The sequence below is a fragment of the Sorex fumeus genome, unplaced genomic scaffold (genome assembly GCF_029834395.1).
Source record: "Sorex fumeus unplaced genomic scaffold, SorFum_2.1 ptg000063l, whole genome shotgun sequence".
NCBI lineage: Eukaryota > Metazoa > Chordata > Mammalia > Eulipotyphla > Soricidae > Sorex > Sorex fumeus.
This window is the reverse complement of record NW_026606120.1, coordinates 21,946,251-21,973,803: the sequence shown is the minus strand read 5'-3', so window position 1 is coordinate 21,973,803 and position 27,553 is coordinate 21,946,251. Positions and strand designations below refer to the sequence as shown.

Genomic DNA, 27,553 nt, shown 5'->3' with positions numbered 1-27,553 from the left:
TAATACATATTGCTTGTTCTAACAGTTGTCCCACAACATTGCTTCCTAAAATAAACTTGGTTTCTTGTGTTTAGCTTTGTTTCGCTTTTGAGAGTTGGTAGCCTTTGTCTTTTCCTTCCCAGCCATCTTTTTTTGACTCCTAAATGTCTCAGATCCCGGGGAGATGCTGATATCAGTAAACCAACCTCATCCTACTCCATCACAGCACCTTCACACTGTCCTTACCTAAACAAAGGATGGCAAGAGTACTTGTCACCCTGAGCAAAAGTCAAAAGAACCCTCCAGAAAATAGTCCATCTTTCCTCAGGCTCTATTATGAACTTCTCTGCCTCTAAGAGTTTTTTTATATGACATACCCCAGATGCTCCAAAATTATGAGGTAGTTGTACTTGTTACACAAGCAGACCCAGTGGCCTAAAGGCCAGAGCTGGAACAATCTGACTCCACTTCACTAGAAAGAAAAGATGACCTGGGCTGCTGAGGGCACTTTACACCTATTAATGAATGAGATAATGAGTGTGTGTGCGTGTGTGTGTGTGTGTGTGTGTGTAAAAGAGTGTGTGTGTGTGTGTTTGTGTGTCTGTGTAAGGGCATGAAGCGTTGGAAGCTGGGAGGATCTAGGTGCTTTGTCCATTCCCCCTGGAGGAATGACCAAATCTGGAGAATGGAGGCAGACCGCGACTGGGTGCTGTCAGAAGTGTGGTGGGACAGTATTGGCCTCGTGACATGGGTGCCCGAAAATGTGAAAAAATTAAACTCAGTTTTGACCTATTGTGACATAGGGAAGATATTTTAGCATTCCACTGGCTCAGCTTGGTTCTCAAATGCTTCTCCCTGTCCATGTACAGAACTCAGACCAGATGAGCTATCCTAGCTCCTCATGAAGACCCACAAGAAAAACCTTCAATCAGAGATTATTGATGCCTGTTTCATGGTTCCTTTAGCAAGATAACATAACTATGAGGAGCAATTATGCAATCTCATATTCCTGTAATTCTCACAACCCCAAGAGTGACTCCCTGGGAACAGGTAACTCAAAGATCAAACTGTGGTTCAATGTTGATCTTGCTTGGCTCTCAGTCTCTCCACCCCAGTGTTAGAAGAATCCCTGATAGTATTTGTTACAAACAGGCGAGAAGTGAAGGGACAGACCAGGATGACCCACAGAACATGTTGTCTGGCGCAGATTTTCTCTGCTCAGCTGTCCAAAGACAACACAGGGAGGCAGGAGCTATCTTCTGCAAACAAATCCCATAGAGATTCCCAATTCAGACTCACAGAGCCACAGAGATTTCTGACTGAGAACCATGACGGTTACCCGTACAGATCTCCCCCACAGTGACCTCAGCTGCACATAGGCCTCTGAGTCCCACAAAGAGCTTGAAGACAGACTGCAGAGCCCTCCCGCAAGAGCCTCATACAGAGACTTCCAAGAACAAAGATTTCAGCACACATCTACACAGTCCACACACTGGCTTCCCAATGCACTACAAAAACCACAAAGACATCCCAGAGCACCTCAATGCAAAGGCCCAGGGGCACTCAACAGTCACTGGTGAGAGGACTGAGTGGTTCTGGGTCACTTAGTAAACTGATAATGCAGTAGTATCACTATGCCCCTGGATAAAATGTTTATAATTTTGTTTTTATGACAGTATCATTCTTTCTTTTAAAAACTTAGTTTTAAGTGTAAATCCACCAATTTATTTCTTCATGGGTTTTTATTACTGGAGTTCTAACCCGTGTTTTAAAGAATCACAAACTTGGCAAATAAATTTTTTTGCCATTACCTAATGAGGAAAAATATTTTATGCAAATTTATTATCTAGTCATGGGCTAGAGTGGGTAGGGAATTTGCCTTGCATGCAGCCAACTCGGGTTCAATTCCTCCGTCCCTCTCAGAGAGCCTGGCAAGCTACCAAGAGTATCTCGCCCACATGGCAGAGCCTGGCAAGCTCCCCGTGGTGTATTTGATATGCCAAAAACAGTAATAAGTCTCACAATGGAGACATTACTGGTGCCCGCTCGAGCAAATAGATGAATGGGACAACAGTGCTATTATTATCTAGTCAAATGCCATCAGGATTCACTTTTTGCATACTTATTTTGGGAGGGGCAAGTCCCTACATTCAAAATAATTACTTTTTAAAATAAAAAATTTGAAGGAAAAGGATTGCTAATTCACACAACTATAGAAATCTCTGAAGTCAATTCAATATTTTACACAATAGAGTGTGCTTGCTTGTAAGATTTGCCCTATTTTAAATGAAACAAAAAACCACATTCTCAAACATAAAATTTTATCACAAAGACATTTCTGATATTTCAATTCATTCTATGACAAATTTCTTTTTAATATTGTCACTGTCCTCTCATTGTTCATCATTTTGCTCAAGTGGGCACAGTACCGTCTCCATTGTGAGACTTGTTGTTACTGTGTTTGACATATCAAATACATCATGGGTAGCTTGACAGGCTTTGCCATGCAGGCGAGATACTCTCAGTAGCTTGCTGGGCTCTCCGAAAGGGGCAGAGGAATTGATCACACGTCAGTTGGGTCCGCCGTGTACAAGTCAAATGACCTACCACTGTGCTATGTTATTCTTCTTATATTACTTTTTCCTTAATTTGAAAAAGAAAATAATTTCAATGGCATTATACATGTCAGCCATAAAACAACAAAATCCTAATGTTCATTTATTTAGAAGAATTTAGAAAAATTCTTATTTTAAATAATTCTAACAAATGTTTCCCAAATCTCAAAAAGACTTTATTTTATGCTCAATATGGTTGTACAGAAAAGATAGTTCACTTAAAATAGTTTTGCAATCTTAGAAAACACTTTGTTTAATCAGTGCTTGAATACTTGGTCATTTTTTTATTTAGTTATGTGAGAAGTAGCAGTGTAACACTGTTACTGTCACTGTCACTGTCCTACCGTTGTTCATAGATTTGCTTGAGCAGGCCCAGTAACGTCTCCATTTTTGAGACTTTGTTGTTACTGTGTTTGGCATATTGAATCCATCACAGGGAGCTTGCCAGGCTTTGCCATGTGGGCGAGATACTCTCGGTAGCTTGCCAGGCTCTCTGAGAGGGATGGAGAAATTGAACTCGGATCAGCCATGTTGGCCACTTGCAAGGCAAACACCCTACCCACTGTGCTATCGCTACAGTCCAGTGTAACACATTCATCACGGTCATGGTCCTCCCGTTGTTCATCGATTTGCTCGAGCGGGCCCAATAACGTCTCCATTGGAGACTTTGTTGTTACTGTGTTTGGCATATCAAATACATCACGGGTAGCTTGCCAGGCTCTGCCATGCAGGCGAGATACTCTCGGTAGCTTGCTGGGCTCTCCGAGAGGGGCGGAGGAATTGAACTCGAGTCGGTCATGTTGGCTGCGTGCAAGGCAAATGCCCTACCACTGTGCTAAAGCAATTCTTGGGAAAAAGATGGGAAACGTCACCTTCTTCAACTTCAAATTCTACTACAAAGTGGTAATGATTAAAACAGCATGGTACTAGAACAAAGGCAGAACCACAGACCAATAGAAAAGGGTTGAATATCCTTACACACACCCTCAACTATATGATCATCTAGTCTTTTATAAGGGAGCAAGAAATGTGAAATGGAGCAAAGAAAGACTCTAACACATGGTGCTGGCAAAACTGGACAGCTACATGCAAAAAATGATGAACTCTAACAGCATGCACAAAATGGATTTAAGATCTCAACATCAGACCAGAATCCATAAGGTACATTGAATAAAAGGTCGGCAAAACACTCCACGATATTGAAGCTAAGGATATCTTCAAAGATAACATGCCACTGACCAAGCAAGTGGAAACAGAGATAAACAAATGGGACTATTTAAACTAAGAAGTTTCTGCACCTCAAAAGAAACAGTGATCTCAGAGGCACACATCCCAATCTCGGAACCCAGGGGCTTCTGGCAGTAATCCCTCTAGGTTTATTACTAAAATATTAGAAATCAAAATTCGCATGGACGCTATATTGGCCACACAACATCATATGCTCTTCATAATGAACATTAGAAAACAAATTTTCTAATGATGTCTTTGTGGCAGGTCTGAATGTTGGGGAAAATTCCAAATAACAATGGTGGGGGCCTTTTGTCATAAGATTGAATGTGATCAATGGAGAGAGAGAGAGAGAGAGAGAGAGAGAGAGAGAGAGAGAGAGAGTAAAGTGGAAATCTGCCACACAGGTGAGGGGTGGGTGGGAGGGGGGGTATACTGGGGTTCTTGGTGGTGGAAAATGTGCACTGGTGAAGGGACAGCTGTTTGATCATTATATGACTGACCGAGACTTGAAGTGAAAGACTTTGTTACTGTTCTCATGATGATACAACAAATAAATAAAAAATAAGTAAAAAAAAAAATTTAAAAAAAAGAAACAATGAGCAGAATACAAAGACAGTCTACAGAATGGGAAAGGATATTCACCCAATACCCATCTGATAAGAGGTTGATATCAAGGATAAACAAGTCACTGGTTGAACTGGGAACATTGGTAGTGGAGAACGGACACTGGAGGAGGGATGGGTACTTGATCATTGTATGACTGAAACGTAAACACGAAAGTTTGTAAGTTTGTAACTGTACCTCACGGTGGTCACGGTCACGGGCCTCCCATTGTTCATTGATTTTGCTCAAGCGGGCCCAGTAACGTCTCCATCATGAGACTTGTTGTTACTGTGTTTGGCATATTGAATACGTCACGGGTAGCTTGCCAGTATCTGCCATGCGGGCGAGATACTCTTGGTAGCTTGCCGGGCTCTCCGAGAGGGGCGGAGGAATCGAACTCGGGTCGGCCATGTTGGCCGCTTGTAAGGCAAACGCCCTACCGCTGTGCTATTGCTCCAGCCCGTACCTCATGGTGATTCATTAAAAATAAATAAATAAAAACATATTCAAAATAATGTCTTAAAATATGAGGTTTTTAAATCACATAAAAATAAAGATAAAAATGTAGACTTTCTGTAGCACACATGTTGTTAAAAGGAAGCTCTTCTGGTGTTGTGTGTGGAGTTGGAATAATGTATGCATGAAGCCATCATTCAAAGTATTGTAACTCAAACACTTCAGTAGCGATTAAAATACATGTATTTAATCACCACTTAATGATGAAGAGAAAGAAAAAAATCAAATAATGGATTTTAAAAGAGCTCAAAGATATAAAATGATTTTCAAATATAAAACAGTAACATGATTACTTAAAGGGTCAATTAAAAATATTAACCTCATAGTGCAACTTTCCCTATTAGGTTCCTTCTTTAAAATCTCATCTATCAGAACTCCCAGTAGTCAGTGTTTATCCTCAGCTACTCTGTAGCAGGAAATTCACTAACCTGGGATTCTTTGCTAGAACACCCTCCCTTAGGGCCACGGCTTAAATGATCTACAGTCATTCTATACTCACTGCCTCTTCCACTTCTCATTAATTAGTCCCTATCTTGGTCCTCATCTCTTCAAGACTGCCTGAGCTCTTTTTCATTTTCTTCTATTCTCCATGAAAAAGTCACCTCACATGTGTGAATCGGGCAGTCATTGCTTTCTGATATTTGCCTGACGTGAGCCCCCTCAGCCTTCAAAAATCTTCATTAGCTCCTACAGGACCACTTGGATCCAGTCTAATGAGAGCCCCAGACCTGTTGGGGGGAAAGGAAAAGAAAAAGGTAAGGAAGATCAGACATGCAGAGGCATAATCACTAGCGAATTTGTAGTCAAGGAATGGTTTCGATTAACTAAGGGTGGAGGAGGATAAAGAAGTCCCCTAGAAGGAGCATGACAACTTGGTTGATGGTACTGAGAACTTTGGGGGTGGTTAGGTGTTGTAACTCTACAACAAAACTATAGATGTTAGCACTATTGTAATGCTTCAGTAACTTAGCATTTTAGATGAAATGTTAACATATTTATAAGCATATATCTATGCTTTGGACTATTTTATTTCTATCAGTCACTGCTTCATCAACTTCTTGTGCAAGTGACCCATCTGTAACACGTATGTTTTTTTTCTCCAATCCATCCCTGATAGTTTTCTGTCATCTTTTTTTTTAAATTGAATCATTGTGAGATACAATGTTCATCATGATTGGCTTTCAGCCATACAATGTTCCAACACCCGTCCCTTCGCCAAGTATTTTTCCCACTACCAAGTCCCTAGTTTCCCTCCCACCACACTTTCTCCTCACTCTCCCCACCCCTTTTGGGCATTATGATTTACAATACTGAACATGGTTTACAATACCAAAAGGTTGTCATGAATATCCCTCAACCTACTCTCAGCACTCAGTTCTTGTCCAGAGTGATCATTTCCAATTATTATTGTCATAGTGGTCCCTTCTCTATCCTAACTGCCCTCCCACTGCCCTTTTACGTGTGGCAAATTTCCATCTGTGGACCAGTTCTCTTGGTCCTTATTTCTACTTTGGTGGTGACAGATGTGCAGTAATTTTTGCCGGTAAAAACCATTAGAGACAGCACTATTGTGACCATTTCACATAAATAACAATACAATTTTTTAAAAAACTTTAAAAATAACTATGGTCTGTTGAGAGAACAGAATGGTTCACTTAAAAACTAACAAAATCTATTCCTGTAAATCCTTTTCTCAGTTATCCTTACTAGGAAAGAAACTGTTATAAATTCATGAATGAATTACTGTGACACTATCTAAATAAAGTTATTCAGGTAATCAAATCAGAGTACACCTGTACACACACACACACACACACACACACACACACACACACATCTAGGTCGTTTCCCGGCTGGCCCAAGTTATGCTCATACCTAAGGAGGGAGGTGCTCTCAGTAACCAAAAGCACTCACAAGAACAGAGTGCAACCTGGTGAGGGCAATCATTGTACCATGCCCTTTCAGATCTGCACTTCTTACCCTTATTCAGGTGTTGAATTTCTGTCAACAGGTAATTGGTATTTCTCTTGGTCTTTCATTTTACTAAAAGAAGCAGAAGGAAAAGGATGATATCATTAAGTGCTCAGTACTAGGAAAGAGCCTGTAATTGGTCACACAGAACTGCAATGTGGGGCAGTAAAAATCCTCAGGCAACCGAAGTTTAATTTAAACATCCGAAAGGCAAGAGATTTGACAATTGCTTAATAATCATTTCACAGGGAGCCAAAATATAAGAAATATATATAAACACACAGCATATATTGCTATATATATGTATATAACTATTATACTATTTTTCACCTGATTTTTGAATATGCTTGTGAGAAAATCTGTGAAAGAAGAAGCAATGAGCATATTTTAAAACCACTTGATTGTAGTTTGATATCTCTTCCCATTATATTGCTCACATATTAAGAAATGTCTTTCACTTTTCAAATAACTGGATCTTTTATAACATATATATTAAACAAATCGACTCTTTGCAATAACTGAATTGTGAATTCATTTATTAAGTTAAGCAAATATGCTTTCAGCATGAAAAACATGAGCACAGTCCTCAAGATTCACATTTATTCTCATATCTCATTTTAGTATATTTATTTAGAAAAAATATGATATCTCTGCTTTCATTCTGTAATGAATTTTCTATTTTCTCACTTTCGTTCTACAGTATTAAACCATCTTTTCCACACAGGTATATTAATCAATCAACTTTCTGTATTTGTATACTTATTGACTCATCATTCACATTATTAGAGTTTGTCTTACTGTTCTTATAATGGAAGAAAAACTCCACTAATCAGCAAACTAAATAGGGAGAGGTCTTTTTAAAAAGCACTTATTGCATGAATTAATACACCAATGAGAAATCATGCCGCTCCAGTGAACATGACCTATATTAAAAAAAGCTGAAAATAACTAGACTAAACAGGGATGTAGTATAAAGTTCTTTGACTATTAGTGAAAACTTTTATCCCCATCTTATGAGCCATCCTGGACTGTGACTGACACTTTTGCTCCTGTAACCAAGCTGGACTTCATAAAGTCCATTTTTCATTGGTTATTTCTTAGGTCAACCCTTTTTCATCCTTGATGCAAAAATATGCAAAATAAAAGACAAATATAAAATGAATAAAATGGTAAATAAAATAAACTTAAGATATAAAAAAGATACACAAATATAAACAGAGGATTAAAGAGTCATGAAAGATATCAGCAGATGAAGAATAATAACCTAGACCTATGAACAAATATAGAGCAGGATTTTTACATATCTTTTAGGAACTTAAATAGCTCCCTAGATTTAAGACACGTTGGGCAGGAGTTCCTACATTCAGATCATGGAGGTGGAGAATTTTAATCAGATCTTTGCAGAAAATACAATTTTCCTGACTTAAAAACAACCACTGTTCAAAATCTTCTATTCTTGGGAGATCACTTAAATATTAGTGGAACTGAAGCATCAAATGCAATACATTGTCTGTATGTACTAACAGTTTCATGAAATCATTTTGTGTATTACAGCAAGAGCTGGAGTGATAGGGGCTGGAATGATAGCACAGTGGTAGGACGTTTGCTTTGCACGTGGAGGGCCTGGCTGAGCAGGGTTCAATTCCTCCGTCCCTCTCGGAGAGCCTGGCAAGCTACCAAGAGTATCTCATCTGCACAGCAAAGTTTGGCAAGCTACCCATGACGTATTCAATATGCCAAACACAGTAACAACGAGTCTCACAATGGAGACGTTACTGGGTCCACTCGAGCAAATCGATGAACAACGGGAGGACAGTGCTACAGTGCTACAGCATGAGCATCGACTCCTTTGGCTCGAACCCCTTAGTAGTTGTATGTTCACCACTTCTAATCCCTGCAAGCTCTGGGATGGGCAACTGAGAAATCGAGAGTAAAATCAAACTAAAGACTTTTGGACCCCAAAGAAGGTTTACCACATAGTGTGTTTAACTTTACTACGTTCTTCCTTTTCTAAAAAAATTCATCCAGAATGTACCTAGTATAAATTAAAACCAAATTCAAGAAAGAGGAAAACAAGACCAAAAAATGTAACTTGTAATTTATGGTTAGGTCTAAAATTTAGTCAACAAAGAATAATCCAGACACAAAATAATGTCACTATTAGAACCGATGTGGAAGGAACAGAGTTTTTGAGCAAACTCAAGTAGAATAATAGGAAACCACTGTATTTTCAACAAATCCAAAGCCACAGGATCTTTACAAAGTTAGCAGTGCTCATACAAGAGCAGCCTTCTCCCTAACAAACAAACCTACCAAGTGGGGGAGGAAAGGAGGGGACAGAGAAGGAAATAAGAATAATCTACAGAGACTTTGTTAGACTCAATTATGATTTTTTTTAGTACATGCAATATAAAAATTTTAACTTGTGATACATAGCCCACAGTCACTGCCCTATGGACTCAACCACCAGCGCTGCTCAAAAGTAAATTAAATTAGATTCAAAATTAAATCTCAGAAGAGATGTGAACCACCCCACTAAAATTCATGGGTACATGGGTCTCTGGGCTGAAAACTCTGGAGTGCCCTCAGGAGGGGAGTAGGCTGAGTCCTTACCCTGCCAAAGTCCTAATAGCCGCACCCACACCCGACATCTACTGCCATCACTATAGCCCAACTCCACTGTTTCACACTAATCTCTGCAGAGACACCAGACTACAAAAATTCCAGGTACATCTGATAACTCCAGGGTCTTCTCAAAGTGGGATCAGGCAGCTCCCTATACTTCTGGAAGCCACACCCACAACCTACAGCCACCATCATGTCAGCCCAATTCTACAGATTCTGAAGTTTCTGGATACACAGCCACAAACACAGCCATGGGCACCTCTAAATTTTACAATGCTGACATCCCATTTAAAGCACACCAAATTAGATGGGAAAGTAACAGAGAAGCCATCTGCATAAACAAAATCAATGACACAGAAGTCCCAACTAGCAACAAAGCAGTTTAGTAAACCTTCAGAAAATGACTTAACAATCCCACTGTGAGATACAACAATTTTCACTAATTTTCTTTTATTTAAGTATTTTTGATAATTCCATCAGCCGTTTAGTGGTAACAAACAATATAGAATAAATTATTTTATATCTGCTAAGGCTTAAGGGATGGTTAGGAAAATGGAACATTGGTGGAGGGAAGATCATTCTGGTTGTGGGATTGGTGCTGGAACATTGAATATCCATAACTTCTGTATTACAAACAACTGTGTAAACCACAATGTTTAAAGAAAGTAAAAAAGAAAAATTGCCATAAAATAAATAAATAAATAAATAAATGCTATACATACAATGAAGGGCTATGTTGGAATTTTTACAGTGATGATATGAAGGCGGTGTTATAAATATATACATGTATATTCCTAGTGTAAACTTTCCTGTATGTTAATAATCAAAATAGTAAATTGGAGCACAGTACTTGAAAAAGCGTCATGGGAATTAAAAATAAGTAAGTGTGAACAGATGGCAATTAAGAAAACATCAAGACAAACAGAAACAAATCTATGTTCTGGGGGAAAAAACTTACTAAGAAGTGCAGGCAATGGGTCCCTAGGTGTTAAGAACCAATTTGGTTACAGTTTCTAGGCTTTTTCTAGCCTAGACATACTACATAACATCTCTGTATTGAAGGCATGAATGGGTTAGTACATATTTGATACATATTTAACTAGAAGAGTAGCTAGAAGCATCCAAAATGCACACATAAATGCATTTCATGAGTATTTACACACAACAGGAAATACATGTAGATAGATATCCTCTAATGCCTGTCCATCATGGGCACACAATTTTTTCTGTGTATTACTAAATACAAAATGGAGTCAGTTTATAAATACTATCATAATTTCAACCCTCAGTCAAAATCTTAGACTTGATAATAACATGAACCAAAGAACATTTAGAAATTACAAAGCCAGTTAATTTTCTAATTCGATGCTTTCACTACATATTTTAAACTTGTATCTCTATTAATGCTGTGTATATTTCATAGCGCCATTTTCTGTTACATCTTTCTGAAAATAGAATATTAACATAACTTTAAGAAGGTATTGTCAGAGAAGAAATCCTGAAACTCAGTTGTTAGTACAGGCATTCATTTTTTATATATTTAAAAGTCATACCAGGGTTAATTAATTGACAAATTAATAAGGAAGTGAAACTGAGGGGTTATGTACCTTCCTGAGGTGTCCTGCAGTGGCTTGTAATCCTTCATCCTACAGAATAAGGGAGTTCTCTCTTTACTCACACTGGCATCAACATTCCAGAGGGTGCCCACATTGAAAAAGAAAAATTTGGGGAACCCTTGGGCTAAAAGTCTTCACTTCTGGTCCTCCTGAAGATCAAGGAGCTGTTTGTGTGAGACCAACTGTCACTGCTGAGCTAGAAGGGCCCCAGTCTCAGGATTCCGAGCATCATTCCTGTCCAATTGGCAGTTAGAGAGGATTCAACTATGAACAATTATATGAAGGGCTGAGAGATGCCCAAGAGTAATAAATCAGCCTGTAGAGAAGAGAAAATCTTTCTCTGGACAGTGAAGTGGGTTATTAGGGAACTTCTCTAGGAGTGATTGGAGAAGACCTTCTGGTGATAATCTCATAAAACTTTGTCTTTGCAGTATGAACACTGATACAAGTGAATATATGTAGTATATATGGATACTTGTGCCTATATATGAATACACAGTTGGAAAAGCACATTCTAATATACATATAATATAAATTGTGCTGGAGCGATAGCACAGTGGGTAGGGCGTTTGCCTAGCACGCAGCCAACCCCTGGCCAACCCCGGTTCAATTCCCTCCCTCGTCTCGGAGAGCCTGGCAAGCTACCAAGAGTATCACGCCTGCATGGCAGAGCCTGGCAAGCTCCCCGTGGCATATTTGATATGCCAGAAACAGTAACAACAAGTCTCAGAATAGAGACGTTACTGGTGCCCACTCGAGCAAAACAATGAACAATGGGAGGACGGTGCTACAGTGCTACAGTGCTAATATAAGTTATGAAAAATATATGGTTTTTTTCTGCTTTGCTGAGACATATCCTATGGTAGCCTTTAATTTTGATACAATTTCCAGTTTTCAGAATAGCATAAGATAGCACAGGGTTAGAGAGACATCACAGAGATTAAGGTATTTGCCTTAATACAACCACCAAAGTTTTAACCCTGGTTGTCACATGGTCTCCCATAGAAGCAACCCCAGAGCACAGAGCTGGGTATTATCTGGGTATAAGCCCACCTAGCTGTGCCCCACATAAAAGTGCACAATTTTTGCACATTTTTATCAAAATGATCATTTTATGTATGCTTCCTCATTTACTTATACTATTCTCTCTCTTTCCCTTTCCCTCCCCCTTTCCACATATATATAAATATATATATAATATACTATATTCTGTTACCTAAGTATTTAAGAACAACATCACTTCCTATATAATGGGAAAACAAGGATAAATACCTATAAATCAAATACAGAAACACTACTATGAAATAAAAGTCCATGTTATAATTTTGTTAATTTTCCAGTGACATCCTTCATAATTAGTCTTTTACAAATTCAGCATATGATCCACGGTGTGCACATATGATTAGTCCACTGTGAATCTTAGGGCTGCTCCTTTATAAGCAATTTCCTTCTTTGATCTTGCTGCTTTCAGTGTTCCACCTCTATCTATGGTTTCTGTTATTCTGATTAGAATATGTCTTGAGGTATTTTTATTTGGACTTCTTTTAGCTGGTACCATTTGGGCCTCCTGAATTTGGGTACTCTTCAGCCCTGGTAACTTCTCAAAAATGATAGCTTTGATGGTTGCTTATTTATCATGATTTTTTTCCTGCCCCTCTGGAACTCCAATTGTTCTCAACATCATTACAATTTTCCCTTGTCATCTGTAGGTTTATTTTGAGAGTCTTTTCCATTTTCTGCTGTCTGGAGATTCTCTGTACCTCGTCTTGGCATTCACTGATTCTATCCTCAGCAGCTATTATTCTATTAGTGAGGCCTTCCAGTAAGTTTTTTGTTTCATCTACCTTGTTTTTCAGGACTGTCATTTCTGCTTTTATTTTCAGATAAATTCCTCCAGGCCCTAGGACAGTAGTGGGATATAGTGAACAAACTCAATGAAGTGAGTGAGTCACCAAGAATTCATTACCCAGCCAGACTCTCATCCAGTTTTGAAGGAACCATACACAATTTCACAAATAAAGAACAACTCAGAAACTTCATGGACACAAAACCATTGTTACAAGAGGAACTAAATGGACTACTTTAAGATAAGAAAAGTCTCACAAATACACCAACTGCTATCACAATAATCTTTCTCAATTTCAATGGATTAAATATACCAATCAAGAAGCACAGAGTGCAGGATGGATTAGAAAATTGAACGCAACATTCTGATGCATACAAGAAACATATCTGAACTATCAAATCAAATACACACTCAAATTCAAAGGCTGGGAAACAATTTTTCAACCAAACAAACCCCACACCAAAGCCAGGGTATCTGTACTGGTAAAAGAATGCATAGACCAGGCTGAAGGTTATAAGAGAGAGTGAATGTCATTTCTTAATCATCAAGGATCGGTATAACAGGAAGAACTCACACTCCTAAATGTCACTGTCACTGTCCTCCCATTGTTCATCAATTTGCTCGAGTGGGCCCAGTAACGACCCCATTATGACACTTGTTACTGTGTTTGGCTTATCGAATATGTCACGGATAGCTTTCCAGGCTTTGCCATGCGGGCGAGATACTCTAGGTAGCTTGCCAGGCTCTCCGAGAGGGGTGAATGAATCAAACCTGGGTCAGCCGACCGGGCCACATGCAAGGCAAATGCCCTGCCTGACATGCATCAAATGAGAGACCAGCAAAATACTTGAAACAACTGCTAATTGACTTGAAGAAAGACATTGAGAGCAACATATTAGTTGAAAACTTCAACACTGTTTTGTCACCTCTCAATAGATCAACCAGACTAAACCTCAGCAAGAAGACAGTATATTTGAGGGAAGAAATGTAAGAGGGGGTTAGTAGATATATACAGAACTTTTCATCCTCAAAAAGCTGAATACAGTGCTCGCTTCAGCAGCACATATACTAAAATTGGAATGATACAGAGAAGATTAGCATGGCCCCTGCACAAGGATGACAAATTCATGAAGCATTCCATATTTTTATTCTTGGCGTATCAATAACCAAGCTGTTCTATAAAAGTAGCTAACTCAAGGGTCCTTTGACTGTTATGTCGAAAACAATGTTTTATACTTCAACAAGAAACCCATAAAAAATAAATAACTATCAACCAATTATAGTTGGAAACCAGAAAAAAAAAGCTGAATACACATTATACTCCAGTGCAAATGGGACATTCTCCAAGATAGAACACATACTGGAGCACAAGACATACCTCCATAAAATTAAGAGGGTAGAAACTATATCTACTATCTTTTCAGACCATTGATGCACTGAAAATAGAAGAATCACACACAGAAGCAGAGAATCAAATCAAACATCTGAAAATTAAACAGCTTACTACAGAACAATCAGTGGGTTAGAGAGGAAATCAAAAAAGAAATCGAAAGATCTCTGGAAACAAATGAGAGTGAACCACCAGAACTGTGGGACACAGCAAGAGTGTGTTAAGAGAAAAGCTTATAAGTTCTGGAAGTATTCATCAGAAAGGAAAAAACGCCCACATCAATAACTTAATCTCACAGTTTAAGATCTTGGGAAATGACCAATAAAAGGAGTCTAAACCAGGCAGGAGAAAGTAAATAATAAAATTTAAAGCAAAAATAAATAAGTTGGGGGCTGGAGCAATAGCACACCAGGTAGGGCGAGTAGGGCGTTTGCCTTGCAGGCGGCCGACCCGGGTTCGATTCCCAGCATCCCATATGTTCCCCCGAGCACCACCAGGAGTAATTCCTGAGTGAATGAGCCAGGAGTAACCCCTGTGCATATCCGGGTGTGACCCAATAAGCAAAATAAATAAATAAATAAATAAGTTGGAATCTCCCCTTCCCCCCCGCCCCAACACACACACTAAAAAAAAAAAAAATCAAAAGATCAACAAAATCAGGGTTTAGTTCTTTGAGAAAATAAACAAGATCAATACCACTTCTAGGAATATATCCTGAGAATGCAAAAAAGCACAGTGATATGACATCTGTACCTATGTGTTCATTGCAGCACTGTTGACAATAGCCAAAATCTGGAAACAACCCAAAGTGCCCTAAAACAGATGGCTGGTTAAAGAAACTTTGGTACATCTACACAGTAGAATACTATGCAGCTGTCAGCTGAGAGGAAGTCATGAACTTTGCTTATAAATGGATAGACATAGAGAGTATCATGCTAAGTGAAATGAGTCAGAAAGAGAGGGACAGACATAGAAGGACTGCACTTCTATGAGGCAGCTGGAAGCCTGCCTCATGAGCAAAGGGGAGAAAGCAGCTGGAATAGAGAAGGGATCACTAAGAAAAAGATGGCTGGAGGAATCTATCAGGATGGGAGATGTGTGCAGAAAGTAGATAATGGACCAAACATGATAAACTCTCAGTGTCTGTACTGCAAACCATAATGTGCAAAAGTAGAGAGAGAGTATGGGGAATACTGTCTGCCACTGAGGCAGGGGGAGGGTAGGAAAGGGGGGTTATACCGGGGATATTGGTGGTGGGGAATGTGCACTGGTGGAGGAATGGGTGTTTAATCGTTGTGTGACTGTAACCCAAACATGAAAGCCTGTAACTATCTCACGGTGATTCAATAAAATTTAAAAAAAAGCCACTAGCAAGACTCACAAAGAAACTGAGAGAGAAACCTAATAAACTGCATTAGAGATGCAAAGGGGGACATCACAACAGAAACTTCAGAAATTCATAGAGACTACTTTGAAAATCTTTATGACACAAAAATAAAAACCTTTATGACACAAAACGGAGCGACAGCACAGCGGGTAGGGTGTTTGCCTTGCATGTGGCTGACCGGGGTTCGATCCCTGGCATCCTATATTGTCCCCCAAGCATTGCCAGGAGTGATTCCTGAGTGCAGAGCCAGGAGTGACCCCTGAGCTTCGCTGGGTGTGACCCCCAAAAAAGGCAAAAAAAACCCACAAGAAAACCTTAAAGAAATACATAAATTCCTGGATTTTTATTACCTCCCAAGGCTGGACCAAGAAGATTTGGAATACCTGAACAAATCTATTACTGTCAAGGAAATAGAAATGATACTCAAAAGCCTTCCCAAAAACAAAAGCACAGACCCAGATGGAATTCTTTCAAATGTTTTAAAAGGACCTATTGCCAATATTTTTCAAGCTTTTCCAGGAGATTTGAAGAAACAGAAACACTCCCAGTTTTTATGAGGCAAATATCACCCTGACACCCAAAGCAGACAGAGATTCCACAAAAAAGAAAATCTCAGATGGATATCCCTGATGAACACAGACACAAAGATTCTCAAAAAAAACTTTAGCAAATAGAATCCAGTGACTTATCAAAAAGATCATACACTGTGATCAAGTAGGATTCATCCTGGGGATGCAAGGATGGTTTAACATTCACAAGTCAATCAACATATTACACATACCAACACAAGAAAAGATAAAAACTATATGATCATACCAATAGGTGCAGGAAAAGCTTTTGACAATTTTCAACACCCATTCATGATAAAAATTCTTTACAAAATGAGAATTGAAGGAACTTTCCTCAATACAGCCAAGCCATCTACCACAAGCCCACAGCAAACATTTTTCTCAATGGTGAAAAACTAAAAGCCTTCCCTCTAAGATCAGGAACAAGACAAGGTTGCTGACTCTTTCCAGTTCTATTCAACTGGAAGAATTCGTTATAGCAATTAGGAAAGAAAAAAGATCTTAAGGATATCCAGATAGGAAAGAAAGAAATCAAGCTCTCACTGTTTGCAGATGACATGATACTATACTCAGAGAACCCTAAAGTCTCTACCAAAAAGCTCCTAGGAATAATAGAGTTGTATATGGATTAGCAGGTTATAAAATCAGTACCCAAAAGTCCATGGCTTTCATATATGCAAAGAATGAATGAGAAGAAGGTGATATTAAAAAAATCTGATTCACAGTTCTGCCACAGGAAATCAAGTACCTTGGAATCACCTTAACTAAGGAGATAAAGAATGTGTACAAAGAAAACTACAAAACACTACTTCAAAAAATAAAAAAGGATATAGGAAATGGAAATACAGCCTCTGCTCATGGATTGGATGGATTTAACATTGTCAAAATGGCAATATTCCACAAAGTATTATATAGATTCAATGTGGTCCCTATAAGGATACCCATGACATTTTTCAAAGAAATTGATCAAACACTCCTGAAATTTTTATGGAGCAATAAACCCCCATGAATAGCTAAAGTAATCCTTTGAAAAAAAGAAGATGGGAGGCATCAGCTTCTCTAACTTCAAACTGTACTACATATATAGCAGTATTAATTAAAACAGCATGGCATTGGAATAAAGACAGACCTATGGACCAATAAAATAAAGCTGAATATCCTGGTACAGAACTCAAATATAACATCACATAATCTTTGATAAGGGAACAAGAAATATGAATTGGAATAAGAAAAGCCTATTTTTTTATTTTTGGTCAGATCCAGCAATGCTCAGGGATTACTTCTTGCTCTGCACTCAGGAATTACTCCTGGCAGTGCTTGGGGGACCATATGGGACAGCAGGGATCGAACCAAGGTTGGCTGCAGCCCAGGTTGGCTGCGTGCAAGGTAAATGCCCTACCCACTGTACTATCACTCTGGCCCCAAGGAAAGTCTCTTTAATAAATGGTGCTGAGAAAACTGGACTGCTACATGTAAAATAAAATGAACTCTGACCTCTACCACCATGCACAAAAGTCAGATCAAATGGATCAACGATCTCAATATCAGACCTGAGTCCATAAGGTACATGGAAGAAAACATAGGCAAAATACTCTAAGACATTGAAGCTAAAGGCATCTTCAAAGATGAAACATCACTGATCAAGTACATTGGAAGCAAAGATTAACATATGGGAGTATATTAAACTAAGAAACATCTGTACCTCAAAAGAAACAGTGACTAAGATACAAAGACAGCAATACCTATCTGATAACAGATTAATATTAAAGGATACAAGGCACTGGTAGAACTTTACAAGAAAAAAAATCTACATCCATCAAAAAAAGAGAGAGAAGAAATAAACAGAAACTTCCTCAAAGAAGAAATTTGAATGACCAAAGGCACATGAAAAAATGCTCTTCATCACAAATCATCAGGGAGATGCAGATCAAAATAACAATTAGATATCATCTAACGCCACAGAGACTGCCACACTTCCAAATGAACAAGAGCAACCAGTGCTGATTCAGATGCGTGGAGAAAGTGATGAATTCATTTATTGCTGGTGAGAATGTCAACTGTTCCAGCCTTTTGGAAAACAACATGGACATTTCTCATAAAACTAGAAAGTGAGCTCCCATTTGACCCAGAAATACCACTTCTGGAAAAACCCTGAGAGTCAAAAAAACACACAGCAGAAACACCATCTGCACTTCTATGTTCTTTGCAGCACTATTCACAATAGTCAGAATCTGGAAACAATCTGAGTGCCTGAGAACAAGATGACTGGATAAAGAAACTATGGTACATCTACACGGTGAAATACTACACAGCTGTTAGGCAAAACTAGGTCATGATATATTCCTATAAATGGATGGACTTGGTGAGTATCATGCTGAGTGTAATGAGTCAGAGGGAAAGGCACAGGTACAGGATGATTGCTTTCATTTGCGGGATATAAAAAAAAGTAGTATGAAACTAATATCTAAGACCAGGAAAAACAGGCCTGGATGATTAGTCAACGGTTGGAAATTACCATAAGGTTATGGGAGTGGAGGGTAATTAAAATAGAAGAGGGTCCATTATGACAACTTTAGTTGAAAATGATCACTCTGGACAAGAACTGAGTGTTGAAAGTATGTAAAGGGATACAAACCTTTCAGCATCTATATATGTATGTCTAAAATGAGAGAGAGAAAGAGAGAGAGAAGAGAGGTGCCTGCCATAGAGGCAGGCTGGGGAGAGGGGTGGCTTGGAGGGGTTGGAGGGAAACTAGGGAAATTACAACTGGTAGAGGGATGAGTGTTGGAATATTGTATGACTGAAACCAAATCATTAACAGCGTTGAAATTCTCTATCTTACAGTGATTCAATAAAATCTAATTTAAAATATTTTTTTTAACCCTGCATTCCCACCTTAAGAGATCTAAAGAAAAAAAGTGACTCCTAGACCAGAGAATGGAATTTGCTTGAATATAGCAGGAAAATTATTTGCTTGAAAGCAGCCTAAAATTTTGATCTCCAGTACCTGTGCCCCACCAGGAGTTAGGGTTGAACACAGAATTAGGAGTAAGCACTGAGCACCACTGGTGCAGCACAAAAACAAAGGTGACTCCAACCCACTGGAAAAGAAGAAAGGAGTTTGGCAAAGAACAGAAATGCATGATATAAAAACTGAAACTGAGCTGTGCTCAAGAATTTCTCCTGGCTCTGTGCTTAAGGATCACTCATGGTGGGCTCAGGAAATCATACGTCATATCGGGGATTGAAGCAAGTTATTTATCCCCTGTAATATTGCTCTGGCCCTAGAAAATCTTTTTCTGGGAGGCTTTTATTTTATTGTTAATAATGGTTAGTAACTTTATTTTATGTTATGTTATATTTGTTATGTTTATGTTTATGTTATGTTTATGTTTATGTTATGTTGTTTATGTTTATGTTATGTTTACGTTTATGTTATGTTGTTTATGTTTATGTTATGTTTACGTTATGTTAGTTCCATTATGACAGACATAACCCTAAATTATGTAATTAATGACTGGAGAATGAAACAAATCTTTTTAAAAGTAGAAATTTCTTTCTTTACAGTTTGAAATATTTTATGGGAACCTCTGCATATAGTTAGTAATGGGATGATGATTTTCCAGGTTAAAGTTCTTTGACAATGATAGGGACAAAAAGGAATAGACTGGGAGAGATTTGGACTGATGAAAGGAATTATCAGTGTGGAATGTCAGAAGGGTGACCAAGGTGGTACCTGATAGATAAGCTGAATGACTTTGGCCCTGCAGGATAATGATGGATGAATTCCAGATGAACAGACAACAGAAGATAATTGTCTCAGCGTCTTCACCCTTGTTTCAGTGGCCAACATTCTTGAGTCACAATAAAGAAATGTTCCCCTCACCCCACTTCTTTTTTTTTTAAAAAAAATGAAAACCTAGAAAAGGGAAAACGTTTCTTTCTTTGGAATCCCTCCTCATAATCTGGGAGCTTGCCTACATTCCTTTTCCTTCCCTTGAGCAAAATCTTTTCTGAATCTGACCATATGATCTCCATCTATTGCTTTCAATCTTGATTGCTTGAGGACAATAACCTGAGAGCCAGCAGCTGCTGTAACAGCCCCACTATCGGAGAATATACAACCCATACTTGGTAGAATTTTGGCAAAAAGAAAAGGGAAGAACAATTTAAGTGCAAATAAAATCCAGGTGCATGATAGGTTATTCCAGAATGAGAAAAAAAAAGACCCAAATGTTGATTTCGGACAGAAGCAAGAGAAAACAACTAGTAACAAACAAGGCATGTTTAATCAGATTATCTGTAAAGTTCTCATCAGAAACTTTGGAGGCCAGAAGAAAATGGTAAGTGCACTATTGAAAGTGCTAAAAGAGAAAAGTTCAACAAGATTCCTATATACAGCAAAATTGTCTTTGCAAGTGAGAAATTAAGACATTAGTAGAGAAACTTTAAAAAACTAAGACCTTTGTTGTCAGTAGATACATCTTGAAATTTTCTAGAAGGAATCCTGCAGGCTGAAATGAAAAAAAGTCTAGAAAATGTAATCTTGATGAAAATAAACATGTGGGTGATTGTAAAAGCTAATATTATTCTAACAACAATCTGCTTGTTATTTTTTCCATGATTTAAGAGATGAATAGTTTAAAACACACACAACTACTTTAAAAAGTAGTAGTATTATTGCTATTTGTGCTTGTAAATACACATTTTGTATTCTTCAAAATTTTAGAGCCAATTTCTTTTTTATGTAGGAGTGAGTACTGCTATTTATTCAGCCACTAATTAGGCTGATTGAGTTGGGCATGAACTCCACCTTACTTTTTTTTTCAGTTTTTATAATTTTATTTATTGAATCGCCATGAAAGCCACTACAAAGCTTTCAGGTTTAAGTCTTGGTTATACAATGAAACATACCTTCACCAGTGTCCATTCTCCACCACCCAAACCCCCAGTATGCCCCCATCCCACACCCTCCCTCTACCTGTGGAGCAGATGATTTCCACATTACTCTCTCTCTCTCCTTTGATTACATTCAATATTTCAACACCAGACCCACCATTATTATTTGGGATTTTACCCCAACACTCAGATCTGCCAAAAAGGCACAGTATACAATTTTTTTTCTTTACTGGTTATGAATAGCATATGATATTGCATGACCACTACCATAGTGGCCACGCAGTTTTGAAATTCTGAAATTTTAACACTGAAATCTGGAGAAATTTCTGCCAAAACCTGCTGGGTTTCAAGATTTGTTCCTGAGTCTCTTGGATCATAGCTGTTAAGCAGCTTGATTAGGAGCCAGAGAGGCCATTTATGGGCGGCAACTCCAGGTCTCCTTGGGGTGGGGAGGAAAGGGCCAGCTCCAACTCCATACTGTGAGGCCCCACATGTCTCATCACTGAGGACCCAAACCTAACTGTCCAGTGGCCTCTGGAGGATGGCAGCCACCAAGCCGCCGAGGGGAAGCAGGAGGAGGGACAGCACCCTTTCCCCCCTGGGGTGGCCTGGCGACAACCTACTGCGGGGTCCAGACTCATTTCTGCCAAAAGCCACTGGGCTGGGTTTCGAGATTTGTTTCTGAGTCTCTGGGATCATGGCCATTAAGCAGCTTGATCAGAAGCCAAAGAGGCCGTTTGTGGGCAGCGACTTGGGGTCTCAATGGGACAGGGAGGAAAGGGCTGGCTCCACCCCCATCCTGTGAGGCCCCACATGTCTTGTCACTGCGGGCCCAAATTTGACTAGTGGTTTCAGGAGGATAGTGGCCACCGGGCCGCCAGGGGAAACAGGCCAAGGCACAAAACCTATTCCCACCTGGGGTGGCCTGGCGACAGTAACCTACTGCAGGAACCACACGCATTTCTGCCAAAAGCCACTGAGTTCCAAGATTTGTTTCTGAGTCTCTGGGATCATGATCATTAAGTGGCTTGATCAGGAGCCAAAGAGGCCATTCATTGGCGGCAACTTGGGGTCTCATTGGGGTGGGGAGGAAAGGGCCAGCTTCACCCCCCATCCCGTGAGATCCCGTGTCTCATCACTGAGGGCCCAAACCTTACTGTCCAAAAGCCTCTGGAGGATGGCGGCTACCAGGCCACCTAGGGGGAGCATGTGGAGGGACAGCATCCTTTTCCCCCTGGGGTGGCCCGGTGACAGTAACCTGCTGTGGGGTCCAGATACTTTTATGCCAAAAGCCACTGGGTTTCAAGATTTGTTTCTGAGTCTCTGGGATCATGGCCACTAATCACCTTGATCAGGAGCTAGAGAGGCTGTTAGTGGGCAGCGACTTGGGGTCTCATTGGGACAGGGAGGAAAGGACTGGCTCCACCCCCATGCCATGAGGCTCTGCGTGTCTTGTCACTGCGGGCCCAACCCTGACTGTCCAATGACCTCTGGAGGATGGTGGCCACCAAGCTGCCAAGGGGGAGCAGGCAGAGGGACAACACCCTTTCCCCCCTGGGTTGGTCCCATGCTAGTAACCCACTGCGGGGACCAGACACATCTCTGCCAAATGCCATTGGGTTTCGAGATTTGTTTCTGAGTCTCTGGGATAATGGCCATTAAGCAGTTCGATCAGGAACCAGAAAGGCCTTGCCTCCAATTATAGAGCTGAGCTGGAGGTGGTTTGTGGGTGTGTCTCCCACATACCTAACTTTTGGCTGATTACTTTCTTGGTAAACTTTGCCCCAAGTTTTTGGGGTCTGGCCAGAGGCACAGCAGCAATTTTGGGGTATCTGGAAGTCTGAAGGCGCCATCAGGCTGCTGATGCACTCACCTCACAGGTACAGATTGACCTGCTGGCCGCACCATGCTCCCGGTCAATTGTTATTTTTCAAAGAGAAGAAAATCAACAAAACAATTCCATTTACAATTGCATTAAAATTAATTAAGTACCTAGTAATCAACTTAACAAAGTAGGTGAAAGACTTGTACATTGAAAATTATTTATAAGTTAAAGGAATAAAAGAAACATATTGAAAGATATCCCATGACTATGAATTGGAAGTTTTAGCACAGCGGTAGGGCATTTGCCTTGCATGCAGCCAGCCTGGCCGACCCGAGTTCGATTCCTCCGCCCCTCTCAGAGAGCCCACCAAGCTACTGAGAGTATCTCGCCCGCACGGCAGAGCCTGGCAAGCTCCCCGTGACGTATTCGATATGCCAAACACAGTAACTCGAGCAACATTGCTAAAATGGTCTTCCTACCCAAAGTATTGCACAGATTCAAGATAATTCCACTTAAAATGCCAAGGGCATTTTTCAAGGAAATAGAAAAAAATTATTAACATTGCATGGAGTCACGCTACCTATGGCATACTCGATATGCCAAAAACAGTAACAATGATGGTCCTCATTCCCCTGACCCTGAAAGAACCCCTAATATGCCATTGGGCTACACTAGCACATGATAGGGACGAATGGAGACATTACTGGCACCCACTCGAGCAAATCGATGAACAACTGGGTGATAGTGATAGTGATGGTGTCACAAAAGAGCTGAACAGGGAAAGAAAATTGAAGTCCAAAATAAATCCTCACATAACAGCACAGTTCATTTATAAGAAAAGTGTCAAAAGCATTAAACAGAGAAAGGAAAGTCTATTCAATAGATGATTTCTGGAAAACTGGATATTTACACCCAACAGCACAAAATTGGATAACCTTCTCAGCAGTATGCACAAAGTTAACTCAAAATGAGTTTGAGATTTGTATGTTAGACCTGAATCCACAAAATTTACTGAAGACAATATAGGCCAAAAAAGCCCATGATATTGGATTCATGGTATATTCTGGGATTTGACTACAGTGATAAAGAAAATAAAAGCAAAAATGAATAAGTTGGATTACATCGCAATGAAAATCTTTTTATGTAAAAAAAGAAACTATAGACATTCTACTAAATTAGAGAAAATATTCTCATTCCTTACATCTGACAAAGGACTCACAAAACTTAACAACAACTAAGGGAACAACCTCACCCTAAAATGGGGAGAGATGAACAGACACTTCTCCAAAGAAGACATGCTGGGTCAAAGAGGGTATAGGGGTTAGGTGCTTGTTTTGTGCAAAGCTAACCCCCATTTGATCCCTGGTACCACATATGATCCCCCAGCAATGTCAGGAGTGATCCCTGAGCACAGAGTCAAGACACAAAGACCTCAAAGGCCAGACTTAATTCTAGAGCTCTGACATCACCAGCATCATGGCTGCCTTCACTAAGCTCTTCCATTTGCTATTATTCTGCTTGCATCCCACTGTCGTTCTGTATAAAGGCTTGCACTTACCTTATTTCAAGGATCAGTAAATTGAAAAAAAAGTGCTTATAATCTCCATGATAATATTTCAAGCTTAGACCCAAAAAAAAAAAGAACCACCAAATATCTGAAGAATAAGCTAAACCCATTAACCAAGGCGCATAGCATCTTGAGAAGCATCACAGAGCCTCTACTTAGAAAGGGCAACTCAGAAATGAGGCATTCTTTGTTAGGACAAGGTCAAGAGGGAGGCACAGCAGGGTCATCCAGCACCTGGCACTGCAATATCACCTGGACTAAGGGGTGACAATACTGAGTACCTGTGAATGCCAGCAAACACTACAAAGACAACCATCCTGTTCCTATACTACTCCTGGGCTGTAGCCTATCAATTCCCAATTCTTGTAAGGGACAAAGAGCTCATAAACACAACATCTACTTAACTAGAAGCATGTGGGTGAGACCTTGGTGTAATCACCAAACCCTCCTCCAAGATGGCTTCCCAGGACAGCCATTCCTTCACATCAAGACTCAATGGCCAGGGGCTGGAGCGATAGCACAGCAGGTAGGGCATTTTCCTTGCATGCAGCTGACCTGGTTTTGATTCCCAGCATCCCATATGGTCCAGGAGTAATTCCTGAGCGCAGAGTCAGGAGTAACCCCAGTGCATTGCTGGGTGTGACCCAAAAAACAAAAGCAAAAAAAAAGTCTCAATGGCCAGATCTCCAGAAACCTAATCCTGTGAATGACGTAGATTATAAAAGCCAGAGGCTGAGGAAGAGAGAAGAGGAAGAACACACAGGCTGCCCATATCCAAACTAGAACCATTATGTGGTCCAAGCTGTTCAAGACCCTTTGAGTATGATTCTCTGAGAGATGGGCATGAAGATCAGCAGGATGGCAGAGCATCACAAATCTTTAAACAACAGGAGATATATGTTTCTCCCTTTATATTTCCCTTACCCTTAAAAAATTTAATTTACTCATATATATTATACAATATACATCAGTACATGACTATAAATTTCAGTGCACTGCATGATCTTTACATTTCATTCCTGAGAGTTTAATCCTGGCTTTCCTATTAATGTGTGTTGTATGTTTTCCAAAGACTCATAAAATACCCTGTTATTTTATATTTTATCTATATGAAATTTTGATTTGCATAAGTGATAGGTATTTCAAAAGCTCAGCTTTTGGGGCAGAGTGGTAATATAGCATTTGGCCTTGCATGTGGCCAACCTGAGTTAGGAATATTGTATGTGGTGCCAGGGATAAACCCTGAGCCAGAAGTAAACCCTGAGCACCACCAGGTGTGGCCCCAAAAACCAAAATAAATAAAGTAATAAACGTTCAGTTATGATATCAAAACAAGAAATTGGCAAGTACTGGTGACAATGCAGAGAAAAATCTTTCCCTGCAAGAATTTCCAGGTTAACTTTTATGTGTACAGAGGGAGGACTCCAGGCCAAAACAATCTGGAGAAATTCTATATAACCTTCTCCCAAAAGCCATTCTCTGATTTTTCTCTTCTAGAAAAGTCCTTGTTCTCTCATTCTCTCTTTCTCTCTGTGTCTCTCTCTCTTTTTTCTCTCTCTCCCTCTCTCCCCCACTCTCTCTCCTCTCTTTCTCTCTCTTTCCCTCCCTCTTCCACTTCCAAAAACCTCCAATAAAATGTTTTACTTCACTGCTCATCTACTCCTGAAATTCTTTTCTATAAGGCAAGACAAGAACCCAGTATCCTGGGGTAAAGTTTAGGACTGACTTTCTTTTCCTTTAAAGATCAATTCCTTGTCTCAACCTGAGTTCAAGGCTCCCTGAGAAATCGGGTATCAGGGATCAACTTCCATACTGAGAAGACCAAGCACTATAAATGGATAGACATGGAGATTATCATGCGAAGTGAAATGAGTCTGAAAGAGAGGGACAGACATAGAAGGACTGTACTCATTTGTGGAGTATAAAACAACATAACATGAGGCTGACACCTTAGGATAGTAGATACACAGGACAGATACATTGCCCCATAGCTGGAAGCCTGCCTGATGAGCAAAGGGGAGAAGGCAGCTGGAATAGAGAAGGGATCACTAAGAAAATGATGGCTTGAGGAACCGGTCAGGATGGGAGATGTGTGCAGAAAGTAGATAAAGGACCAAACATGATAACCTCTCAGTGTCTGTATTGCAAACCATAATGCCCAAAAGTAGAGAGAGGTTATGGGGAATAATGTCTGTCATGGAGGCAGGGGGAGGGTGGGAAAGGGGTGGGGTTTACTGGGGATATTGGTGGTGGGGAATGTGCACTGGTGGAGGGATGGGTGTTTAATAATTGTGTGATTGTAACCCAAACATGAAAGCTTGTAACTATCTCATGGTGGTTCAATAAAATTTTTTAAAAAAGAAAAAGAAAAGAAAGAGAAAACCAAGCAGACATCAGGTGTGGCTTGACAGCCACCTGGTGGGTTTGGTGAGGCTCTGGCTCATATGGAGCAGGGGCTCATAGCAGACTTTTTCAGTCCTAGTCTTCCCAGCTGGGTCTCAGGGTGGCAGAGGTAGATCAGGAGAAAGTGATCATCTCTCTCCTCCCAACCTCACATAAATCTCACAAAAACATTAGGGGGACAGTGATCACCCCCAAATTCGCCCAAGGGACCCTTGGGTCACCATGCACCAGCTGGTAACCACCCACCAAGAAACAGCGACATTCTCCCCTCCCCCATATTTCTCTAGGTAAATTTATATCAATAAAACTATTTTCCTCCTTCTGAAGGCAATGGGCCTGGGACACCTGCACCAAGGTTAGGACTGACATATTGCTCCTACAAAGAGCAATTCCTCACTCCAACCTGAGTTCACGGTTCCCTGCTAAACAAGTAGGTTTCAGACACAGCTTGACAGATTGACAGCCCCTGTGGGGCTGGTGGGACATGAGTGTCTATACAGTGTCGGTGCTTA

The 27,553-nt window shown here is 40.0% G+C and overlaps 1 non-coding gene across 1 annotated transcript; it reads left to right on the top strand.

The window, feature by feature from the left end:
• Positions 1–14,045: 14,045 nt before the first annotated feature.
• Positions 14,046–14,148, top strand: LOC130036240 (U6 spliceosomal RNA). The gene has a single exon (XR_008794293.1). It is a non-coding gene; the product is annotated as a U6 spliceosomal RNA (small nuclear RNA).
• The last annotated feature ends 13,405 nt before the right edge of the window (positions 14,149–27,553 follow it).